Source organism: Macaca mulatta, chromosome 17 (assembly GCF_049350105.2).
Source record: "Macaca mulatta isolate MMU2019108-1 chromosome 17, T2T-MMU8v2.0, whole genome shotgun sequence".
NCBI lineage: Eukaryota > Metazoa > Chordata > Mammalia > Primates > Cercopithecidae > Macaca > Macaca mulatta.
Window position 1 is genome coordinate 90,126,520 of NC_133422.1, and position 24,389 is coordinate 90,150,908.

Sequence of the window (24,389 nt, forward strand, 5' to 3'; positions counted from 1 at the left end):
GAGGTCTCATCGTGTTGCCCACACTGGTCTCAAACTCCTGGGCTCAAGTGATCCTACCACCTCATCCTCCCAAAGAGCTGAGGTTACAGGCATGAGCCATCCACTGTGCCTGGCCAAGAATTTCTTTAAGGAGTAATAATCTGTATGAGTGTCACAGATAAAAATTTCAGCATGTTTTGCATTTTCTCAAACCACACTCCAAAGACACGATATTCAGGACAATATGCCCCATGTTGATTCCCCTCTTCCTTAATACTCTGCCATATTTCTCCTGTTCTTTCCTTCTTTTTCTTTTTCCTTTTTTTTTTTTTTTTTTTTTTTTGAGACCGAGTTTCGCTCTGCCGCCCAGGCTGCAGTGCAGTGGCGCAGTCTCAGCTCGCTGCAACCTCTGGCTCCTGGATTCAACCAATTCTCCTGCCTCAGCCTTCCGAGTAGCTCGGACTACAGGCACTTGCCACCACACCCGGCTAATTTTTTTTTAAATTTATTTTTTATTTATTTTTGTGTGAGATGGAGGCTCGCCCTGTCGCCCAGGCTGGAGTGCAGTGGTGTGATCCCGGCTCACTACAACCTCCGCCTCCCGGGTTCAAGCGATTTTCCTACCTCAGTCTCCCAAGTAGCTGGGATTACAGGCTCCTGCCACCATGCCCGGCTAATTTTTGTATTTCTAGTAGAGATGGGATTTCGCCATGTTGGCCAGGCTGATCTTGAACTCCTGACCTCAAGTGATCTGCCCACCTCGGCCTCCCAAAGTGCTGGGATTATAGGCGTGAGCCACCGCGCCCAGCCTCTCCTGTCCTGTCTAATTTAGTAGATGAGCTCCTTGTATTTTGGATGCAATGAACAAGGCCCACCAAAGGGAAAGATGTTTATTTAGGGTTCCCAGGGACAGGGACTGATGAGCCATCTATGTCTGAGGCTATTCAGGGGCCAGGCAGCATGGGGGGTTCTCACTTGCCCCTGGTTGTCCCACTTGCTTGCTACTGAACACCTCCGCCTCATGCCGTACATGACTTCTGCCCTCCTTGTCTAATAACCCGCCAACTCTTTCTGCTTTCTCCAGCCCAAGAGGGAGCCCATCTGCTTTGTTCAGCCAACTGCCTCATCCTTGCTGGGCGGAATTCATTGCTCCAGGCTGCCCATGCATTGATGTGCAGAAGGATAGATGATCCTGCGCTCAGCTGCCCAGGCCTGGTTCAAGTCCTGGTTTGACCCTGGGCAAGTCACTTGATGTTTCTGGTTTTACTTTCTCCCATGTCTAGCTACAAACACAAATCTCAGTGGCATTGCTTTGAGAATAAAATGGCCCCTGAACTGCAAAATTTATATTCTTCCAAATGACTAAGGAGAAAACCCAAAACATCCAAGAGCAGCTTTCTTCAGCAGGAAACTGTAAACTGAGTGAATTTAAGGTCATCTGGTAAAGGGACCTTAAAAATAAGCAAGGAAAGATAGCAAACATCCTTTTTTAAAGTTACGAAACATTGTATTTATGCACACACAGTTTATTTTAACCTTAAATTTCAGATCTGTACCTTGTTTTACCATCTCCTTTAGAATTCTTTTTCCTTTTTTTTTTTTTTTTGCCAGGCGCATTGGCTCACACCTGTAATCCCAGCACTTTGGTAAGCCAAGGTGGGCAGATCACGAGGTCAAGAGATTGAGACCATCCACTGCCAACATGGTGAAACCCCGTCTCTACTAAAAGTACAAATAATTAGCTGAGTGTGGTGGCACGCGCCTGTAGTCCCAGCTGCTCTGGAGGCTGAGGCAGGAGAATCGCTTGAACCCGAGAGGTGGAAGTTGCAGTGAGCCGAGATTCAGGCACTGCACTCCAGCCTGGCAACAGAGCAAGACTCCGTCTCAAAAAAAAAAAAAAAAAAAAAAAAGAATTCTGTTTTTTTAATACCCTCTACTAATACCCTTTTTGTAAATTTAAAGTAATTTTTTTAGATTGTTAGGGGTCAGTCATGATGGCTCACTTCGGGAGGCCAAGGCGGGCAGATCACAAGGTCAGGAGTTCAAGATCAGCCTGGCCAACATGGTGAAACCCCGTCTTTACTAAAAATACAAAAATTAGCCAGGCGTGGTGGCGGGCACCTGTAATCCCACCTACTCAGGAGGCTGAGGCAGGAGAATTGCTTGAACCTGGGAGGCAGAGTTTGCAGTGAGCCAAGATGGTGCCACTGCTCTCCAGCCTGGGCAACAGAAAGAAACTCCATCTCAAAATAAATAAATTAAAAAAAAAAAAAACTAACATAGCTCTTATGGGCTCATGGTACCCCTCCTAGAGTTTCAGAAACAGAAAACCTTCCTGCATTGCCACCTACCATCCCCAGCAAGCACATGTGGCTGAATTTATTCATCAGAATGTTCTTTTCCCGTTTTTTTATGTGATTTGATTTTGCTTTGAGATAGGATCTCACTCTGTTACCCCAGCTGGAGTGCAGTGGCGTGATTTTGGCTCATCACAACCTCCACCTCACGAGTTTAAGCGATTCCCCTGCCTCAGCCTCCTGAGTAGCTGGGATTACAGGCGTAACCCACCACACCCAGCTAATTTTTGTATTTTTAGCAGAAATAGGGTTTTGCCATGTTGGCCAGGCTGGTCTCTAACTCCTAACTTCAGGCCTTGGCCTCCCAAAGTGCTGGGATTAGAGGTGTGAGCCATTGTGCCCAGCCTTTTTCCTTTTCTTTTTGTTTGTAGTGGGTAACCCCACTGTGTTTTGAAGTTCTCAGGCTGTTGCAGACTCACTGAATCAGAAACTCTGAGACAGGGACTGGTGGCCTGTTATTTATTTATTCCTTTATGTATTTATGTGTTTGAGACCGGGTCTCACTCTGTTGCACAGGCTGGAGTGCAGCGGCGCAATCATAGCTCACTGTAACCTAGAACTCCTCAGCTCAAGCCATTCTCTCACCTCAGCCTCCCGAGTAGATGGAATTATAGGCACACGTCACCACCCCAGCTAATTTTTTTTTTTTTTTTTTTTTTTTGAGATGGAGTCTTGCTCTGTCACCCAGGCTGGAGTGCAGTGGTGCAATCTCAGCTCACTGCAATCTCTGCCTCCCGGGTTCAAGTGATTCTCCTGCCTCAGCCTCCCAAGTAGCTGGAACTACAGGAGTGCTGCACCATGCCCCGCTAATTTTTGCATTTTTAGTAGAAACGGGGTTTCGCCATGTAGGCCAGGCTGGTCTCAAACTCCTGGCCTCAGGTAGTCTGCCCGCCTCGACCTCCCAAAGTGCTCAGATTACAGGCATGAGCCACTGCGCTTGGCAATGTACTTTTTAAACTAATTGATACTGGTGCCTTACTGTCTCAACTCAAAGTCTGATATGTAACATTTTTTTACTGCCCCTGCCAGCGTAAGGAGTGAAGTTACAGAAATTGCCTCTGTATTGGCTTAGCAAAGAGAAGTCGAGCACATGAGGACCAATTCTACAATATTAATTGGAAAGTGAGTAAATAAAAAAATAGGCAAGAATTGAGACTTTTCTTTCCCAAACGAAAAACCTTGACTACTTTGACTTTATTACTATTTTTTACATTTGTTTTTTTCTTTCTGTAGAGACCTGGTCTCACTACATTGCCCAGGCGGGGGTCATTCTGGGCTACAGTGATCCTCCTGCTTCAGCCTCCCGAGTAGCTGAGACTACAGACACGCACCACTGAACCCAGCTATTTTGATTGTATTTATTAATTTTGAGACAGGGTCTCACTTTGTCACCCAGGATAGAGTGCAGTGGCATCATGTTGGCTCACCGCAGCCTCGACCTCCCAGATTCAAACAATCCTCCTGACTCATCCCCCTAAGTAGCTGGGACTATAGGCACACACCACCACACACGGCTAATTTTGTATTTTTAGTAGAGACAAGGTTTGCCATGTTGCCCAGGCTAGTCTCGAAATCCTAAGCTCAAGGGGATCTGCCTACCTCAGCCTTTTATATTTTGACTTTAATAATCCATTTGAGACTTGCCATCTGTAAGTATTAGTAGTCATTTACTACTTCATGAGTTTTGTTGCTTAATTTGTTTTAAATCTATAATTTTATCCTCTGAGATCAAAGGGATGACCAACAGAGCAAATGAATTCACCTCTTTGCTATCCCCTCAAGCATCATTGTGCTATTTTTTAAAAAATTATTTTTCTTTTTATTTGTTTTTAGAGACAGGGCCCCATTCTGTCACCAAGGCTGGAATGCGGTGGTGTTATCATAGTTCACTGCAGCCTTGACCTCCTGGCCTCCTTAAGCAAGATCCTCCCTTCTCCGCCTCTCAAAGTGTTGGGATTACAGGTGCGAGCCCTGTACCTGGCCTGTCATGGTCCTTTAAGGTCACAGGTCTAGGGAAGGAAATGATTTATGACTCTTGTCTTTAGAGCTTGAAATCCTGTTGAGATGATAATATAAGTTCATAGAAAGATAAGTAAACATATGTCAAGCACCAAAGCCTGGCATAGACAGAAACAGAAGGAGCAATTTACATGAAGGAGCCAACTGTGTGGCCTCCAGTGTAAGAGACAAACCATTTAAGGCCATCGGTGTGATCCGTTCATCAAGTCCAAGTACAAATGCAGTCATACCACTTTCATTTTTTCCAACAAACCACTTGTGCACCCACATATGCCATTAACTAGAAGTCTAGTGTGCCCCAGCTCTTCGGAGCATCTTTATAAACACCCCCCACTCCTGCTGCCTTGTTTAAGAGACCTGAGGTCTTAATCTTTCTCAGTGCAAAAGAACAATTAATTCTGTTTGCAAAAGCAAAGTAGGAAGAACTGAGTCTGATCAGACTACAGCTATTGCAACTTCTCACTCCTAGATCGTGTCACCATGGGACCACTGGAGGTTGGACCTGAAGTGTGACTGATAGAGCTTGTCTTCTGTGGCTGGGATGCTCTGCTGCTCTAGGTCTCTGCCCAGTCTCTGCAGATGGTGCCCTCTTTAGTGTGCACCCATCCATGTGCTGCCATGGTCACTATCAAAGTACAGCCCATGTCAGAATGGCTGGTTGCGAGGAATATGACATGCCCAAAATGTCCTCAGGTCCTTGTGTCAGAGGCATTTGAACCAGAGCAACTCTTGAATGGGCTGAGTAAAATGAAAATGAGACCTGCTGGGCTGCCTTCCCAGGAGATTAGGCATTTTTAGTCACAGGATGAGATAGGAAATCAGAAGGACTGGTATAACAAGATAAAGACTCTGCTGATAAAATAGGATGTGGTAAAGAAGCCAGCCAAAACCCACTAAATCCAAGATGGCAACAAAAATGATCTCTGGTCATCCTCACTGCTCATTATACACTAATTATAATGTATTAGTGCTAAAAGACACTCCCACCAGTGCCATTACAGTCTACAACTGCATGGTAACATTAGGAAGCTACCCTATATAGTCTAAAAAGGGGAGGAACTCTCAGTTCTCGAAATGCCCACCCCTTTCCTGGAAAATTCATGAATAATCCACCCTTTGTTTAGCATGTAATCAAGAAATAGCCATAAAAACAGCCAACCAGCAGTCCTCGGTGCTACTCTGCCTATGGGGTAGCCATTCTCCTGTTTCTTCTTTTTCTTTTAAAATAGCATTTTTTCTTTCTTTCTTTCTTTCTTTTTTCTTTCTTTCTTTTTTTTTTTAGAAACAAGGTCTCACTATGTTGCCCAGGCTGGTCTCAAATTCCTGAGCTCAAGCGAGCCTCCCATCTCAGCCTCCCAAAGCGCTAGGATTACAGCATGAATCATTGTACCCAGCCATAAAACTTGCTTTCACTCTATGGACTCTCCTCAAATTCTTTCTTTTTCTATCTTTCTTCTTTCTTTTGTTCTTTTTCTTTTCTCTTTCTTTATCTCTTCTTTCTTTCTTTCTTTCTTTTTTTTTTGGGACAGGGTCTCGCTCTGTTGCCCAGGCTGGAGTGCAGTGGTGTAGTTACTGCTCACTGCAGCCTCAACCTGCTGGGCTCAAGGGATCCTCCCAACTCAGCCTCCTGGGTAGCTGGGATTACAGGTGCGTGTCACCATGCCCAGCTAATATTTTGTATTTTTTGCAAAGATGGAGTCTTACCATGTTGTCTAGGCTGGTCTCAAACTCCTGTGCTCAAGCAATCCATCTGCCTTGGGCTCCCAAAGTACTGAGATTAGAGGCCTAGAGCCAAGTCCGGTCCCGAATTCTTTCTTGCATGAGATCCAAGAACGACCAGATTCCCCCTTTCTGGAAGGTCATTTCATTTTTGCACCTCATATGCTTCTTTAGCATGGGGTCGTGGTCTAGGTCTCTTGAGCACCCTCACGCATATTTTCCTCATGTGGGTGCCTTTGCGAAAGTGATCACCTTCTTCTTTACAATCGGCTCTGAATATCAAGGGCTTTGGGGACTGGCAGCACTGAATGCATCATAAAAGGTGTTGTCACCCTCTCCCTCCTGTCCTTCCTCACCTAATTCAGCAGGGCTTTCAAATGACTCCTCCCTGAATAGCCAGGTCTCAGGCAGCCATGGAGGTGCACCACACAGCCCTCCTTCCAGGGAGAAGCTACAGCAAGGAGTCCAGCGAGCTGAGAGCCTACAGCTGCACAGCTTCGGGATCTGCTGCAGTAGAGGAACTGAGGCCATGCTTTTCTGGGTAGCTCCAGGCATGACTGAGCGTGCTGGGCTTCTAGGATCTGGTGATTTCTGCCAACAGAGGACGCCCCAAAGGGCAACCTTTGTGCTGGAGCTCTCCATTGGGCTAGCTATGTGATGCCATACGTGATACCATATAGCTATATGATGGCCGCACAGCCATACAAAACTTTTCCTATCCAAACCCTTTCCTTTCCCCTCTCCTTCCACAGTTCTCAAACCCGCATCATGGCCTGAAGGCTTTCCTTGCTCCCATTTCCTTTATCTTTGCCTGGCTTGCCCCTAACAAATCTCTTGCACTTTCTTTTTTTTTTTTTTTTTGAGATGGAGTCATGCTCTGTCACCAGGCTTGGCTCACTGCAACTTCCGCCTCCCAGGTTCAAGCGATTCTCCTGCCTCAGCCTCCCGAGTAGCTGGGACTACAGACGCGCGCCACCATGCTCAGCTAATTTTTGTATTTTTAGTATAGACGGGGTTTCACCATGTTGGCCAGCCTGGTCTGGAACTCCTAACCTTGTGATCCGCCTGCCTCAGCCTCCCAAAGTACTCGGATTACAGGCATGAGTCACCATGCCCAGCCTCTTGCACTTCTAACTCTACCTCATGTCTGCTTCCCAGAGGATTTGGATCAACACAGTCGCTTCTGAGGTGACCTGCAATCTCTATTCCTAGGTAGGAGAAATTGAGAATCTAGTAGTAGGTTCTTCTTTTTTTAAGAGCCTTATTGAGATATAATTCACATACTACACAATTTACCCTTTTAAAACGTACAGTTAAATGGTTTTTAGTATATTCACAGATATGTACAACCATCACTACAGTACTTTTATCTATTTATGTTGAGATAGGATCTCATTCTGTTGTCCAGGCTGAAGTGCAGTGGTGCGATCATAGCTCACTGCAGCCTCTATCTCCTGGGCACAGGCAATTCTCCTGCCTCAGTCTCCCAAGTAGCTGGAACCACAGGTGCATGCCACCATGCTTGGCTAATTGAATTTTTTTTTTCTTTTTTTGTAGAGACAAGTTATTCCTATGTTGCCCAGGCTGGTCTTGAACTCCTGGGCTTAAGGGATCCTGCCCCATCGGCCTCCCGAAGTGCTGAGAGTACAGGCGTGAGCCACTGTGCCTGGCTCTACAGTGCATTTTAAAACATTTTTATCACCTCCAAAAGAAAGACTGCTCGCCTTCCACAGTCAATTCCCTACTAGGCATCCCTCTGCCTCAGCCCCCAGAGACCACTACTCTACTTTTTGTCTCCACAGACTTTCCCAATCTGAACATTTCCTATCATATAATATGGGGTGTTCTCTGTGTGGCTTCTTTGGTTTAGCCTAATGCTTTCAAGCTTCACCCATGTTGTAGCATGTGTCAGTACTTCATTTCTCTTTATGGTGAAATCATAATCTATTATGTGGATAGAGAAGTCGTTTCTCACAGGAGCCTGCTGCCTCCCTCTGTTACTTACCGTTGGCCTCAGTCACTTGGGTCCTTCTTTCCATTCTCTCCATTCCCGCTCTTGCCAAGCTTAATGCTGGCATCTGGCCTGTGGAATCACTGTCTCTTCCACCTGCACACCTGCAAGGCCCTTCACCCAGATCCTTACCCCCTTCTCATTCAGATTGCAGGCATGAAGTCACCTCCTCAGAGAAGCCTTCCCTGACCACAACAGTCTCACACCATCCAACATCCATAACCTCACCACCCAATTTTACTTCCTTCAAATCTCTAGTTATTATCTGAAATTATCCGTGCATCTTTGTTATTGTCTCTCTCTCCACTAGAACATGAGTTCTGTAGGAGCTATGACTTTGCCTTGTTCTGTTTGCCACTTACAGCAGAGCCTGGCACATAAAAGGAAATTAACAACTATTTGCTGAATGGATGAATGAAAGTTGTCTTTGATTTATAAGGAGAACTACAAAACACTGCTGAGAGAACTCATAGATGATACAAACAAATGGAAACCCATCCCATGATCATGGATTATAAGAATCAATATCATGAAAATGCCTGTACTGCCCAAAGCAATCTACAGGTTCTGTACAATTCCTATCAAAATACCAATATCATTTTTCATAGAATTAGAAAAAACAATCCTAAAATTCCCATGACACCAAAAAAGACCCCAAATAGCAAAAGGAATCCTAAGCAAAAAGAACAAATCTGGAAGCATCACATTACCTGACTTCAAATTACACTATAAGGCTATAGTTACCAAAATAGCATGGCACTGATATAAAAGTAGACATATAGACCAATGGAACACAATAGAGAACCCAGAAATAAAACCAAATACTTACAACCAACTGATCTTCAATAGAGTATACAAACACATAAATTGCAGAAAGGACACCCTATTTAATAAATGGTGCTGGGAAAACCGGCAAGCCACATGTAGAAGAATGAAACTGGATCCCTGTCTCTCACTTTATACAAAAATAAACTCAAATCAACTCAAGATGGATCAAATACTTAAATCTAAGACTGGAAACCACAAAAATTCCAGAAGAAAAGCCGAGGAAAAACTCCTCTGAACATTGACCTAGGCAAAGAATTAATTATTAAGACTCAAAAGCAAATGTAACAAAACAAAAAATAAATAAATGAGACCTTATTAAACTAAAAAGCTTTTGTACAACAAAAGAAATAATCATCAGAGTAAACAGACAACCCACAGAATGGGAGAAAATATTTGCAAACTATACATCTGACAAAAGACTAATATCCAGAATCTACAAGGAACTCTAACAAATTAGCAAGAAAAAAAAACAAAACAAGTAATCCCATCAAAAAGTGGGTAAAGGACACGAATAGATATTTCTCAAAAGAAAATATACAAATGGCTAACAAATATATGAAAAAATTCTCAACATCACTAATCATAAGAGAAATGCAAATTAAAACCATAGTGAGATACCACCTTACTTCTGCAAGAACAGCCATTATTAAAAAGTCCAAAAACAATAGATATTAGCCTGAATGTGGTGAAAAGGGAAGGCTTATACATTGTTAGTGAGAATGTAAATTAATACAATCTCTCTCTTTTTTTTTTTTTTTTGAGACAGAGTTTTTTTCTTGTTGCCCAGGCCGGAGTGCCAGTCTCGGCTTACTGCAACCTCCGCCTCCCGGGTTCAAACGATTCTCCTGCCTCAGCCTCACAAGTAGCTGGGATTACAGGCATGCACCAACATGCCCAGCTAATTCTGTATTTTCAGTAGAGTCCGGGTTTCTCCATGTTGGTCAGGCTGGTCTCAAACTCCCGACTTCAGGCGATCCACCCACCTCGGCCTCCCAAAGTGCTGGGATTACAGGCATGAGCCACTGCACCCGGTCAATTAATACAATCTCTATGGAAAACAATACATGGTAGGGCATGGTGGCTCATGCCTATAATCCCAGCATTTTGGGAGGCTGAGCCGGGTGGATCGCTTGAGGTTGGGAGTTCGAGACCAGCCTGGCCAGCATGGCAAAACCCCGTCTCTACTAAAAATACAAACATTAGCCTGGCGTGGTAGCATGCACCTGTAGTCCCAGCTAACTGGGAGGCTGAGACAAGAGAATCGCTTGAATCCGGGAGGTGGAGGTTGCAGTGAGCCGAGATCACGCCACTGCACTCCAGCCTGGGCTACAGAGCAAGACCCCATCCGAAAAAAAACTCACCAAGTATGGCTCCAAGTCAATTGTAAAATACAAATGAAAGAAAGGCATGGATATTGGCCAGGGCCATAAAGAGAGTAGGTGAAGTTAGGTGATCGCCATCTAAAAAAATCCAAACTATTTGTTTAAGTATTAGGTTAGTGCAAAAGTAATTGTAGACTGGGTGCAGTGGCTCATGCCTGTAATTCCAGCACTTTAGGAGACCAAGGCAGGCAGATCACTTGAGGTCAGGAGTTCGAGACCAGCCTGGCCAGCGTGCTGAAACCCTGTCTGTACTAAAAATACAAAAATTAGCCAGGTGTGGTGGCAAGTACTCAGGAGGCTGAGATAGGAAAATTGCTTGAACCCAGGAGGTGGATGTTGCAGTGAGCTGAGTTTGTTCCACTGCACTCTAGCCTGGGTGACAGAGCGAGATTCTGTCTCAAATAAATAAATAAATAAATAAATAAATAAATGCAGTATTTACCATTTGAAAGTAATGGCAAAAACTGCAATTACTTTTGCACCAACCTAATATAGCTGACGAGTAAAGCTGACATTTAAAAAAATAGATCAGTCATGTCTTTGTTAGATTGAATTTTGTCTTTCACATATTTGAATGCTCTAGTCCTTGAGTTGTTCTTTCATTACCTGTGACTTTCACAGGTGGTCTCAGTGATAAAAGCGGTAGGACCATTTCTACAAGAGGTTGTGTGTTACTGTCTGGGCAAGACATCTAGAATAGTTCTTTAGAATAAAGAGCACAATGGGCAGGCATGGTGGCTCATGCCTGTAATCCCAGCACTTTGGGAGGCTGAGGCGGGCAGATCACCTGAGGTCAGGAGTTCAAGACCAGCTTGGCCAACATGGAGAAATCCTGTCTCTACCCAAAATACAAAAACTAGCTAGGTGTGATGGCAGGCGCCTGTAATCCCAGCTACTCGGGAGGTTGAAGCAGGATGATCGCTTGAACCCAGGAGGCGGAGGTTGCAGTGAACCAAGATTGTGCCACTGCACTCCAACCTGGGACACAGAACTACAGTCTGTCTAAAAAAAATTAAAAAAAAAAAAAGCACAAGGCATTGCCTAAAATATCTGGTTGCTACAAATTGCCAAGACGACGCTTATTTAATGTCAGATTGGACCCCTTTCAGGTCACACTAACGCATTTGATGACTGCCCTTCATCACTCTCCTTGTTTTTCTCATGCACCAGACAGTAGGAAGGGCATAATCATTTATAAAATTACCTTTGGGAACCTGGTTTAAGAATGACTTTCCTGCCAAATCAGATGATTCTTGCTCCACTTTGATCCAACTTATTTTTATTTTATTTATTTGTTCTTTTCTTTGAGACAAGGTCTCTCTCTGTTGCTGAGGCTAGAGTGCAGTGGTGTCATAATGGCACACTGCAGCCTCGACTTCCTAGACTCCAGCAATCTTCCTGCCTCAGCCCCCCAAGTAGCTGGGATGACAGGTGTCGTCCACCACCCCTGGCTAATTTTTGTATTTTTTGTAGAGTCGGAGTCTTACATGTTGCCCAGGCTGGTCTCAAACTCCTAAACTCAAGCGATCCACCTGCCTCAGCCTCCCAAAGTGTTGGGATTACAGGTGTGAGCCACTGTGCCCAGCCTTTTTATTCTTTTTTAGAGTGTCTCCTCTAGCTTTTTTTTTTTTTTAAGCTAAGGTCTCTCTGTCACTCAGGCTATAGTGCAGTGGTGTGATCTCAGCTCGCTGTAACCTCTAACTCCCGGGCTCAAGTGAAGCGATCCCCTCCCATTCAGCTTCCTGAGTAGCGGGGACTACAGGCACCAGCCACCATGCCTAGCTACGTTTTTTTATTTTTGTAGAGACAGAATCTCATTATGTTGGCCAGGCTGGTCTTGAACTCCTAGCTTCAAGTGATATTTCCCCCTAGGCCTCCCAAAGTGCTGGGATTACAGGTGTGCCACTGTGCTCGGCCAAGGTTTTTTTTTTTTAATCAACTGTTGAAAAGAAAATTTATGAATGTGCTTCCAGAAGGCAGTATTTCTCATTAACTTAGTCCCTTCTATAATTGTGGACTTGCCTGGTTGTTTCTCACCAAAGAAATTAACAGCTAATTTGTCAGCACAGTGGCTAAATTGCCAGCTTTACAGACTGCCTTATCAACACTTCTAAAATTTACTATTAACCTTTTGCAAGATCCTAATCTGTATTGTCACGAGAACTCTCCAGAGTGGCTTAACAAATCCAATGTTTTCAACCAAAATATACTCATATACCGCCACTGTAAACCATTTACACATTGCACACCTTCTCTACACAAAATAAATGCGGATGTGCCCTAAATTGCCTTGCATACTAGAAGTTGTTGATATTCAATCTCATAACTGCCATGCTGTCACACGCCTGTAGTCTCAGCTACTCAGGGAGGATGAGGTGGGAGGATTGGCTGAGCCTGGGAGGCGGAGGCTACAGTGAGCCAAGATTGTGCCACTGCACTCTAGCCTGGGTGACAGAGTGAGACTCTGTCTTAAAAACAAAACAAAACAAAACAAAAAACAAAAGAATATTCCAGTGGGATGATGACTGAACTAGAAAATAATTAACATAAACTAGAGACAGACTGAGTTATTGTTTAATGGGTGCAGAGTTTCAGTTGGGGAAAATAAAAAGTTCTGGAGATGGATGGTGGTGATGGTTGTATAACAATGTGAATGTACTTAACGCCACTAACATGAACATTTAAGAATGGTTCAAATGAGCTGAGCGTGGTGATGCGCACCTGTAGTTCCAGCTACTCTGGAGGCTGAGGTGGGAGGATCCAGACCAGGCTGGGCAACATAGCGAGACCTCATCTCTAAAAAGAAAAAAATGATTAAAATGGCAAATTTTATGTGCTGTATAATTTACTACAATTTTTTAAAAAGCACAAAACTATTACAGGATGCAAATTGGGATTCAAATATGAGTAGAAGGGTATGGCATAGTCAAAGGAGAAGGGGAAATTAGTAATCTAATGTCTCTTAGCCCTAAACCCACCCTTTCTCTCTCTCTGTTACCCTCTCTAGCATGTTGGGGCTGGAGTTCTGTAGACCAGGCATCCCAACCACTGGGCCACAGACCAGTTACTTGTCCCTGGCCAGTTAGGAACTGGGCCGCACAGCAGGAGGTGGGTGGTGAGCTAGCAAGCGAACCTTCATCCGTATTTACAGCTGCTCCCCATCACTCTCATTACTGCCTGAGCTCCGCCTCCTATCAGATCAGCAGGGCATTAGATTCTCATAGGAGCACGAACACTATTGCAAACTGTGCTTGCGAGGGATCTGGGTTGCCACCTCCTTATGAGAATCTAATGCCTGATGATCTGTCACTGTCTCCCATCACCCCCAGATAGGACTGTCTAATTGCAGGAAAACAAGCTCAGGGCTCCCACTGATTCTACATAATGGTAAGTTGTATAATTATTTCATTATACATTACAATGTATTTTTTACTTTTATTTATTTTATTATTATTATTATTGATATGGAGTCTCACTCTGTTGCTCAGGCTGGAGTGCAGTGGCATGGTCTTGGCTCACTGCAACCCTCCCAGGTTCAAGCAATTCTCCTGCCTCAGCCTCTCGAGTAGCTGGGATTACAGACACATGCCACCACGCCTGGCTAATTTTTGTATTTTTTATTAGCAACAAGGTTTCGCCATGTTGGCCAGGCTGGTCTCGAACTCCTGACCTCAGGTGATCTGCCTGCCTCGGCCTCCCAAAGTGCTGGGATTACAGGTGTGAGCCATCACACCCAGCCTAAAATGGTAATTTTTGAAGAGAGCATTTTCCAGAAGTGAAGAAAAGCAGGGGCTCCCAGGTCAAATAAGATTTAAAACAACAGTAAATTATGATAAACATAATGACACTGGAGGTAGAAAGAAATTATTTAGGCAGATAGTGAGGGCAACAGAGTCCTCATTGGAATTTCCCTTTTTTAACCAAAAGCAGCCCAAGACATATATATATATGTTTTTTTTTTTTTTTTCTGAGATGGCATTTTGCTCTTGTTGCCCAGGCTGGAGTGCAATGGCAGAATCTCGGCTCACTGCAACCCCCACCTTCCGCGTTCAAGCGATTCTCCTGCCTCAGCCTCCTGAGTAGCTGGGATTACAGACGTGCACCACCACGCTGGCTAATTTTGTATTTTTAGTAGAGATGGGGTTTTCTCCATGTTGGTCAGGCTGGTCTTGAACTCCTGACCTCAGTTGATCCACCCTCCTCGGTCTCCCAAAGTGCTGGGATTATAGGTGTGAGTCACCGCACCTGGCATCTATCCAACATTTAAAACCAAACAATTAAAACTAATTTTAAGGGAGGCCTAGAGCATTGGGAGGGGCTGTTATGGCAACTTTTCATATCTGTCACAATTTTAGGGGGCCTGGTTCTGGCAAAAATGCTATGATGTTTGGTTTTGGATCGCATTCCATGCCCCATATCCCAATTTAAAAGCAGAGAGAAGTAACAAATCAATACCTCTGACCCTCATCCCATTTCTGTCCCCTCCCCTCCTTCACTTGCTCTTATGGGTAAAGCTGCTCAAATATCAAGGAACATACTTTTAAACCACATATGAGTTCACTTCAGAATGATTTTGACTCTGTGGTAGAACTCTAGAGAAGTCCTGAATGCATTTGAGGGGAAGCTCACGGGCAGGATACAAGGGCAGATGGGAATAGAAGGGCTGAGATGACAGCAGAAGGGGACAGTGGAGGATCTGCTGGGAGACTTAGGAGCTCTCATTCAAACTCTCTCCATCATTGTCTCTCTTTCTCGGGCATAAGTCCGCTCAAACATCAGGAGGCTGGTTGCAGAGGCATGGTGAGCCTTCTGCTGGCCTCAGCCTGGATTTTCTGGGGAAGGCAATGAGGAATTTGCTGTATCTCTGAAACCGCCCTTGCAAAATTATGCCAGTGAGAGAAATCTGACATGGTTGACTCCACCTTGCTTCTGACCTTCAAGCTGTCTTTGGGCATTCCTGGGTGTAGGCTAAGCCAACTTTGGGAGGAATTTAGTTTATAGTTTAACTCTGAAACAAGAATGATGACAGTCCACCCTAAAACGAATGCCCTCCCTGTTTTCAGGGCTGAAACCACCTTTGTTAAGACCAACAAGAGGTCCTAAAATAAGTGTGGTTTCTGTAAGCCCTTACTGCTCAGGAGTCATGGCCAGAGGTCACACAATAGGTGGACTTTTTATAATCCCTTGCTGTTTCAGGGTCATGTGGCCAGAGGTCACACGATTGGTGACCTTCCCAATTTCTCCTATAAATAACATCACTATTGTAGAACCTAAGATTGGGTTTTTGTGAGATGTTTTTCAGACTGACCCCACCTAGACTTGAGTTATGACTCAGCTGATGCTGTGGTCCCACCCAGAGGTAGACTCAACACATGAGGACCCTTTCCTACATCCCTACAATTTCATCCCCAACCAATGAGCAGCACCCGTTCCCTAGCCCCCTGACCACTAAATTGTCTGTAAGAACTTCTAGGCTGGGTGAGGTGGCTCATGCCTGTAATCCCAGCACTTTGGGAGGCCGAGGCAGGTGGATCACTTGCGGTCAGGAGTCTGAGATCAGCCTGGCCAACATGGCAAAACCCCGTCTCTACTAAAAGTATAAAAATCAGCTGGGTGTGGTGACACATGGCCTGTGATCTCAGCTACTCGAGAGGCTGAGACAGGAGAATTGCTTGAACTCGGGAGGCAGAGGTTGCAGTGAGCCAAGATGGCACCACTACACTCCAGCCTGGGTGACAGAGCGAGACTCCATCTTAAAAAAAAAAAAAAAGAACCCCTAACACCTGAACCTTTGGTAGGGGCTGCGGGGGAGGAGAGACAGATTTGAGTGACAACTCTAGTTCTCACATGTGTGCTGTCATGTCAATTAAACTCTTTACTGCAATGCCTCATTCTCAGTGGGTTGATTCTGTCTGTGCAGTGGGCAGGAAGAACTCATCAGGTGCTTACATCTCTGTAGGAAAAAGATGGTCATAAATGGGTGAGTAGGATACATTCCCCAAAGTCAGGAACAGCCCTTGGTGAGGTTTGTAGGAGTCTCTTCTCTCCATTCTCGGTGTGGGAGGCATTTTGCTGCAGCTACTAGCAATGTCTTTGGCACATTCCCATGTGATCTTTACATCAAGTTCTTATTTTTCTTCTTTTTAGAAATATATTTTATTGGTCAGGCGTGGTGGCTCACACCTTTAATCCCAGCACATTGGGAGACTGAGGCGGGTGGATCACCTGAGGTCAGGAGTTCAAGACCAGCCTGGCCAAAATGCTAAAACCCCATCTCCACTAAAAATACAAAAAATTAACCAGGCATTGTGGTAGGCGCCTGTAATCCCAGCTACTCGGGAGGCTGAGGCAGGAGAATCACTTGAACCAGGAGGCAGAGGTTGCAGTGAGTCGAGATTGCATCATTGCACTCCAGCCTGGGTGACAAGAGTGAGACTCCATGTCTATGAATTTGATTACTCTTAGGTACCTCATGTGAGTAGAATTATCCAGTATTTGTCCTTTTGTGACTGGCTTATTTCACTTAATATAATGTCATCGAGGTTCATCCATGTTGTAGTATGAGCCTCTGTTGCTTTTTTGGAATTGCAGTAAAGAACACAATATAAATTTATCTTCCTAACAATTTTAAGGTTCAGTATTGTTAACTATAAACACGTTGTTGTAAAACAGATCTCTAGAACTTCCTCATCTTGCATGATTGAAACTCTATGCCCATTGAACAACTTCCCATTTTCTTCTCCCTCTGGCCCCTGGAAACCACCACTCTACTATATATGTGTGTGTGTGTGTGTCTGTGTGTGTGTGTATATATATATTTGTGTGTATATATATAAAATATTTATTCCAGTCTAGGTTCACAATTTTTTTTAAAAAAATGTTTTATTTCGTTGTCTTTATTTAATAGAGATGGGATCTTGCTATGTTTCCCGGACTGGTCTTAAACTCCTGGGTTCAAGAGATCCTCCTTCCTCAGTGTCTCAAATTGTTGGGATTACAGGCATGAGCCACCTCGTCTGGCGTAAGTCAAGTTCTGAATTAATTTGATCTCCTTCCCTAGGGAGCTCTGCTGCGTGGATTTTTCTGTGTAAGCTGATTTCTTCAAGAGATGTTCCTGTACCCTGCCAAACTCTCCCACAGCCAACTTGGGCAAAGGCCAAAGGAGGTCTTCAATTAATTCCATTCTTTCTGTGTTCTGGATTTATTGTAGAAATCAAGATGTCGTTTCCACATTGAAATTGGAAGCTCTGTTATTATGAATGAAAACAGAAATAACTTGTTAACAACACCAGTTCTTAATTGCCTGTTGTTTAGTTTGGCAAGCTTTCCTGCAAGAGAAGAAAAAAGATGTCTGCACAAAAAAAAGACGGGGTGGGGGTGGGGGTGGGGGGAAGCTAGCACTCATGGAATCTAGAGGGTCTTCTGGCTCTAAACTGAATGAGCTCAAGACAAGGAATCACCAGACATGGAAAGTGATGGAGATGGGCAGACTGTGGTGCCTATACCTTGTTTCTTCCTGCTATTTTGTATTTTCTCTGCCATCTATAAATCATTTCTAGGCTTTCTGGAGAGCCTCCACAGTTTTGTTTTGTTTTGTTTCCTTTAAAAAAATTATAGGAAAACAAACATAATACAGTTTTTCATTTTAACCATTTTAAGCTTATGTTTCAGTGGCATTAAGCAAATCCATAGTGTTATGCAACCACCACTGCATCCCTCTCCAGAACTTTTTCATCTTCCCAAACTGCAACTATGTACCTGTTAACTCCCCATTCCCCCTTCCCTGCATAAATAACTCCCCATCATCCCTTTTTCCTAGTCCCAAGTAACCGCTCTTCTACTTTCTGTCTCTATGAATTTGATTACTCTTAGGTACCTCATGTGAGTAGAATTATCCAGTATTTGTCCTTTTGTGACTGGCTTATTTCACTTAACGTAATGTCATCAAGGTTCATCCATGTTGTAGTATGAGCCTCTGTTGCTTTTTTGGAATTGCAGTAAAGAACACAATATAAATTTATCTTCTTAACAATTTTAAGTGTTCAGTATTGTTAACTATAAACACATTGTTGTAAAACAGATCTCTAGAACTTCCTCATCTTGCATGTTTGAAACTCTATGCCCATTGAACAACTTCCCTTTTTCCTGGCTCTCTGGCCCCTGGAAACCACCACTCTACTTTTCTGAGTTTAATTACTTTATACATCTCATGTGAATGGCTTTATGCAGCACTTATGTTTTGTGATTGGCTTTTTTCATTTAATGCTTTGAAGCTTCATCCGTGTTGTAGCTTATGAAAGGATTTCTTTCTTTTTCAAAGCTGAATATTATTCCATTGTATGGACATACCACATTTTCATTATCCATTCAACCATTAATGCACATTTGAGTTGCTTCCACTTCTTGGCTATTGTGAATGTGGTTGCAATGAACATGGGTATGCAAATATCTTTTTGAGATCCTGTTGTCGAAATATATTCAGAGGTAGAATTGCTGGATTGTGGGGTAATTCTATGTTTAACTTTTTGAGGAACCTCTGTATTGTTTTCCATAGTGGCTGCATCATTTTTCATTCCCACCAACAGTGCTCAAGGGCTTCAATTTCTCCACATTCTTGTCAACACTTGGTATTTTCCATGCTTTTGAAAATGGCCATCCTAATGGACATGAGGTGATGTCTCATTGTGGTTTTAGTTTGCATTTGATTAGTGCTGTTGAGCATCTTCTCATGGGCTTGTGGCCATTTGTATATTCTCCATAAATTTTTCTCTCACCCCACCCCTGACTTTTTCTGAGCTTTTTCCTTTTTCCACAGTCATACATCCATGCTAACAACAGATGAATCTGTTACTGTATTTGTTCTTATCAAGAGGAGGAAGCAAGATAACTGAAAATAACAAGATATAGTTGAGAGATGAGCTAGAAAAAGAAAGCAGGTAGGAAAAATTAGAAAGTGCACAGTGGCCGGGCGTGGTGGCTCAAGCCTGTAATCCCAGCACTTTGGGAGGCTGAGCCGGGCGGATCACAAGGTCAGGAGATCGAGACCATCCTGGCTAACCTGGTGAAACCCCGTCTCTACTAAAAAATACAAAAAAAAAAAAAACTAGCTGGGTGAAGTGGCGGGGGCCTGTAGTCCCAGCTACTCGGGAGGCTGAGGCAGGAGAATAGCATAAACCCGGGAGGTGGAGCTTGCAGTGAGCTGAGATCCGGCCACTGCACTCCAGCCTGGGCGACAGAGTGAGACTCTCTGTCTCAAAAAAAAAAAAAAGAAAGTGCACAGTGGAGGGGCAGAAATGGGAGGGAGGGAGCAGCAAAGCAGAACTGGGGTGAGAGGAAAGGACACTGCCACCACGTCCCTAGAAAATTCTGAGTCAGAGGTCTTCCTGATCACCTGCCTTACCTCCAAGCAATCTGCAGAGCAGAATTCCCATCCCTTGGTGCCATCATGACTCTGGAAAAATCTTCTGAGAAACGGGGCTACAAATAAGTCAGGACTCATATCCTGGTGTCTCTTAGGACAAACAAGTGTCGTCACCAAACTGCCTCATTCATCCTCTGATGTGATCCATGCTGGAGTGGGGTTTTAGTAGAGATGGGGTTTTGCCGTGTTGGCTGTTTTCGAACGCCTGACTTCAAGTGATTTGCCCGCCTCAGCCTTCCAAACTGCTGGGATTACAGGCATGAGCCATTGTGCCTGGCCTGAAACTGGATAACTTATAAAGAAAAGTTGAATTGACTCACTGTTCTGCAGGCTGTACAGGAAGCATGATGCTGCTATCTGCTTATCTTCCTGGGATGCCTCAGGAAACTTACAGTCCTGGTGGAAGGCAAAGTGGAAGGCAGCCAGTCACATGGCCAGAGCAGGAGCAAGAGAGCAAGGTGAGAGCTACACACATTTAAACGACCAGATCGGCCCGGCGCGGTGGCTCAAGCCTGTAATCCCAGCACTTTGGGAGGCCGAGACGGGCGGATCACGAAGTCAGGAGATCGAGACCATCCTGGCTAACACGGTGAAACCCCGTCTCTACTAAAAAATACAAAAAAAAAAAAAATAGCCGGCGAGGTGGCGGGCGCCTATAGCCCCGGCTACTCGGGAGGCTGAGGCAGGAGAATGGCGTAAACCCGAGAGGCAGAGCTGAGATCTGGCCACTGCACCCCAGCCTGGGCGACAGAGCGAGACTCCATCTCAAAAACAAACAAACAAACAAAAAAAGACCATCTCTACCAAAAATACAAAAAATTAGCTGGGCATGGTGGCGGGCGCCTGTAGTCCCAGCTACTCGGAGGCTGACGCAGGAGAATGGCGTGAACCCGGGAAGCGGAGCTTGCAGTGGGCCGACATCGTGCCACTGCACTCCAGGCTGGGCGACGGAGCGAGACTCCGTCTCAAAAAAAAAAAGAAAAGAAAAGAGGCTCAATTGGCTCATGGTTCTGCAGGCTGTGCAGGAAGCCTTATACTGGCATCTGCTTCCGGGGAGGCTCCAGGAAGCTTCCAATCATGTTGGAAGGTGAAGGGGAAGCAAGCGCCTCATATGGCCAAAGCAGGAGCAAAAGGAGAGAAGGGAGATGCCACACACTTTTAAACAACCAGGTCTCACGAGAACTCACGATCGCCAGGACAGCACCAAGGGGATGACGCTAAACCATTCATGAGAAACCCACCCCTCCCCCCGCGATCCATCCAATCACCTCCCACCAGGCCCCACCTCCAACGCCGGGGATTACAAGTCGACATGAGATCCGGGCTGGGTCGCATATCCAAACCGTATCACCACTCCTTTCCCACCAAATGGTCTGCCCTTAGCCAGTCCCTCTGCCTTTCTCAGTAAGAAAGTGGGAACTGAAGTGCCTGAGTGGCAGAGCTGGGATTGGAAAGCAACGTAGTGGACCCCGGAGTCAACATTCCGTTTTTGGGGATGGGGGTTGGAGGAGTTGGGAGCTCTTACTATATTGCCCAGGCTGGTCTCCAATTCCTATAGGCTCAAGCGATCCTCCCGAGTGCGGAGATTACAGGTGTGCGCCACGGCGCCCGGCTCCAAAGTCAACATTCTTAACTTCTGCCTTACGCTCTCTCCATGTTCTTAGCTTTCATCCACTTTCTCTGGCTCATCTGTCCATTTCTCTTCTCAGGGTCACTCACCACCTCCGCCAGACCTTTCCCGGACATACCCAAGCCGGCAGAGCAGCTGCTCGCCCCAGAGCCATGGTGTCTTCCTGGTGCGTGGGTGCCACCGCGTGGCAAAACAGGGCAACTGTAGGAATCGACTTTCCATCACTTTGGAGCTCATCAGTGCTTTTCTTTTAGGTGACAACAGAGTTTCCAGCAGGTTTTTCCTTTCTTTTCTTCAAGTAAGGTAACATTAGTTCACATCTGCTCAAAATAATTTATGTTCCTTTTCCAACAGACTCATATGGCAGGAACAAGAAGTGCACATGCCAAAAGAAAGGCAGAGGGCTGCGGGAGCAAGATGGGTTGTAAGGGGCATGATGACTAATGCAATCCTGGCACCTCTTCTTCCAGCATTATAAGGACACAGTAGAATAATCGTGCATGAGTTATGTGACAGTAGCACCTTTCAAAAATATATAGCATTGTGGAAACAGAACCCTCCGAATATATATTCCTCACTGCAATAAATGTCTATGTAAAAGTAATATCTAAATCTGGTTATGTATCTGCTAGCCCTTACTTGTACATCTGATACTGTTCCACAATTCCTTTGCAGAAGCTGTGGCTGACTTTCCCACCTGGGGTGATTTAGGACAATATTAAGGTGCTTTGTTCTCCCTGTAAGGAAGCAAGTTAGATAATCTACACAACTAAAAGGATACATTCAGTATAGTTAATAAGTAAATTGGTGATCTGTAAGCCATATTAACATAAATAGAATAAACAGTATAATGGAACAAACAGCAATGTTCCTCAAAGATAGGAAATCACTCTGCACCCTATAAGCTGACAGCTGTGTCATGTCATGCCTAAGTCAACCACACATTGGTGATACCTAGTGTGGTCCCATTCTGGCCCCATATTCACTCTGCCCAAGAAAAGGGAGATAAGCCCAGTGCTGCTCAGTGGGCTGACTAGCCAGCTGCAGCCATGGGCAGGTATGCGTGCCCTGTGTCTTCTGGTGGAGGAGGGGATGTGTCGGCTCTGGGTGCAGCCATTTCTTGGGTCCCTCTACTGGAACTTCCATGCTGGTCCTTATATCCATGCTACCACGAGGCTGATATAGCTGAGAAAAGGATAGGACATGTAAACTTTGCATGATCTGGATCCAGACAGTGTGCTCCTTCTGTCCCACTTGCATCCTATCCTAAGCTTGTTAACCTTTTAGACTGTGTGTCTTTCTGCTTCACGACCCTGGGATGGCTCGCCTTGGTGGTGCTCTGGGAGCTACTGGTGCATCTAGGTAATTTCCTATACAAGTACAGGTAAGGGTTAAGCTGTTTCGGTGTCAGAAATTCTACGTACGAGGGGCATAGGGAAAACAATTTATTTGGAAAAAGAGGCTGGAAGGCTGGTCTTGAAGCTGTATTTTCTTCTTTCTTTTTCTTTTATTTTTATTTTTTAGAGATGGGGAGTTTCATGCTAGTCACCTAGGCTGGAGTGCGGTGGTACGATCTCGGCTCACTGCAGCCTTTGACTCCTGGGGTTCAAGAGATTCTTGTGCCTCAATGTCCCAAGTAGCGGGGATTACAGGCATGCGCCACCACGTCCAGCTAATTTTTTGTAGTTTTTAGTAGAGATGGGGTTTCACCATGTTGGCCAGGTTGGTCTCGAACTCCTGACCTCAAGTGATCTGCCCACCTCGGCCTCCCAAAGTACTGGGATTACAGTCATGAACCACCATGCCTAGCCTGAACCTGCATCTTCTTAGTATATTAGTCAGCTCTGGCTGCCCTAACAAAAAGCCACAGACCCAGTGGCTTAAACAAAAGAAATTTATTTTCTTACAGTTATGGAGACTGAAAGTCCAAGTTCAAGGTGCTGTCTGGGCTGGGGCCTGGGTTCTCTCCTTGGATTGCAGAGGGCTGCCTCCTTGCCTTGCCTCATGGCTTCTCCTTGGTGTGTGGACGGAGAGAGGAAGAGGAAGCAAGCTCGCTGGTATCTCTTATAAGGGCACTGAATCCATCATGCAAACTCCACCCTTATGATCTCATCTAGACTTCATCACCTCCCAAAGGCATCACCTCCAAATACCATCACAATGCGGTAGAGAGAGCTTCACCATAATGACTTTTAGGGGGACATAATTCAGTCCACAGCATTTAGCAAACACGTTTTTTATTTAGAGTGATGGAGGTGGGAGGGGGCAGTTCTGAACTAGCCTTCACTGAAATGAAAAATATTTATTCCTGGGAGACGCAATATGTTGACCAAAATCCACACTAATCTGCAGGTGGCAGCGGGTCTCTGCCTGAGAGCAGCTTGAGGTTGGGGGCGACGAAAGAAGGGCGTGGGCAGGGGGTGCTGATGATGGGGGACTCATCAGACAGGGAAGAAAAGGGAGAAGAGAACACAGTCATCCTTAGGTTGGGAACCAGGGCAAAGACAAACTTCTGCCTAAATCACAACCCTGACTCATGGAGGTCCTGCTAAGCATCTGGCAAATTTTATAAAGAAGAATGTTCTGGGCCTCCCAACTACAGGTTTAAAAATCTACATTTTCTCCAAGGCTAGTAAAATATGTGTTTCTCATCCCAAAGAGACATGGACATTACTTCCGCCATTCCTTCTACACATCACCTTCCCCACGTCCATCGGAAGGTGTGTACGAAGCACTCACCCTGGACTCCAAGGCTTGCCTGCGACAGAGCTCACTCCATCTGCAGAGTCCGTTAAACAGATTTTGCTAAAAACTCAAGTTGATCCACAGCAGTTACAAATCCAGCACTCCAGGCCAGGCATGGTAGCTCACACCTGTAATCCCAGCACTTTGGGAGGCCGAGGTGGGTGGGTCACCTGAGGTCAGGAGTTTAAGACTAGCCTGGCCAACATGGCGAAACCCCCGTCTCTACTAAAAATAAAAAAATTAGCCAGGTGTGTAATCCTAGCTACTCGGGAGGCTGAGGCAGGAGAATTGCTTGAAT

General features: G+C 45.0%; 1 long non-coding RNA gene across 2 annotated transcripts; it reads right to left on the reverse strand.

Annotated features, from left to right (window-relative positions):
* Positions 1-17,158: 17,158 nt before the first annotated feature.
* Positions 17,159-21,465, reverse strand: LOC144336159 (uncharacterized). Of its 2 annotated transcripts, none has more exons than XR_013407678.1 (3): positions 21,242-21,465; positions 19,696-20,112; positions 17,159-17,542 (listed from the first exon to the last, which is right to left on the reverse strand). It is a non-coding gene; the product is annotated as an uncharacterized LOC144336159 (long non-coding RNA). The 2 variants fall into 2 exon arrangements; XR_013407677.1 differs by having other exon boundaries at positions 20,037-20,112; positions 21,242-21,421.
* Between the last annotated feature and the right edge of the window lie 2,924 nt (positions 21,466-24,389).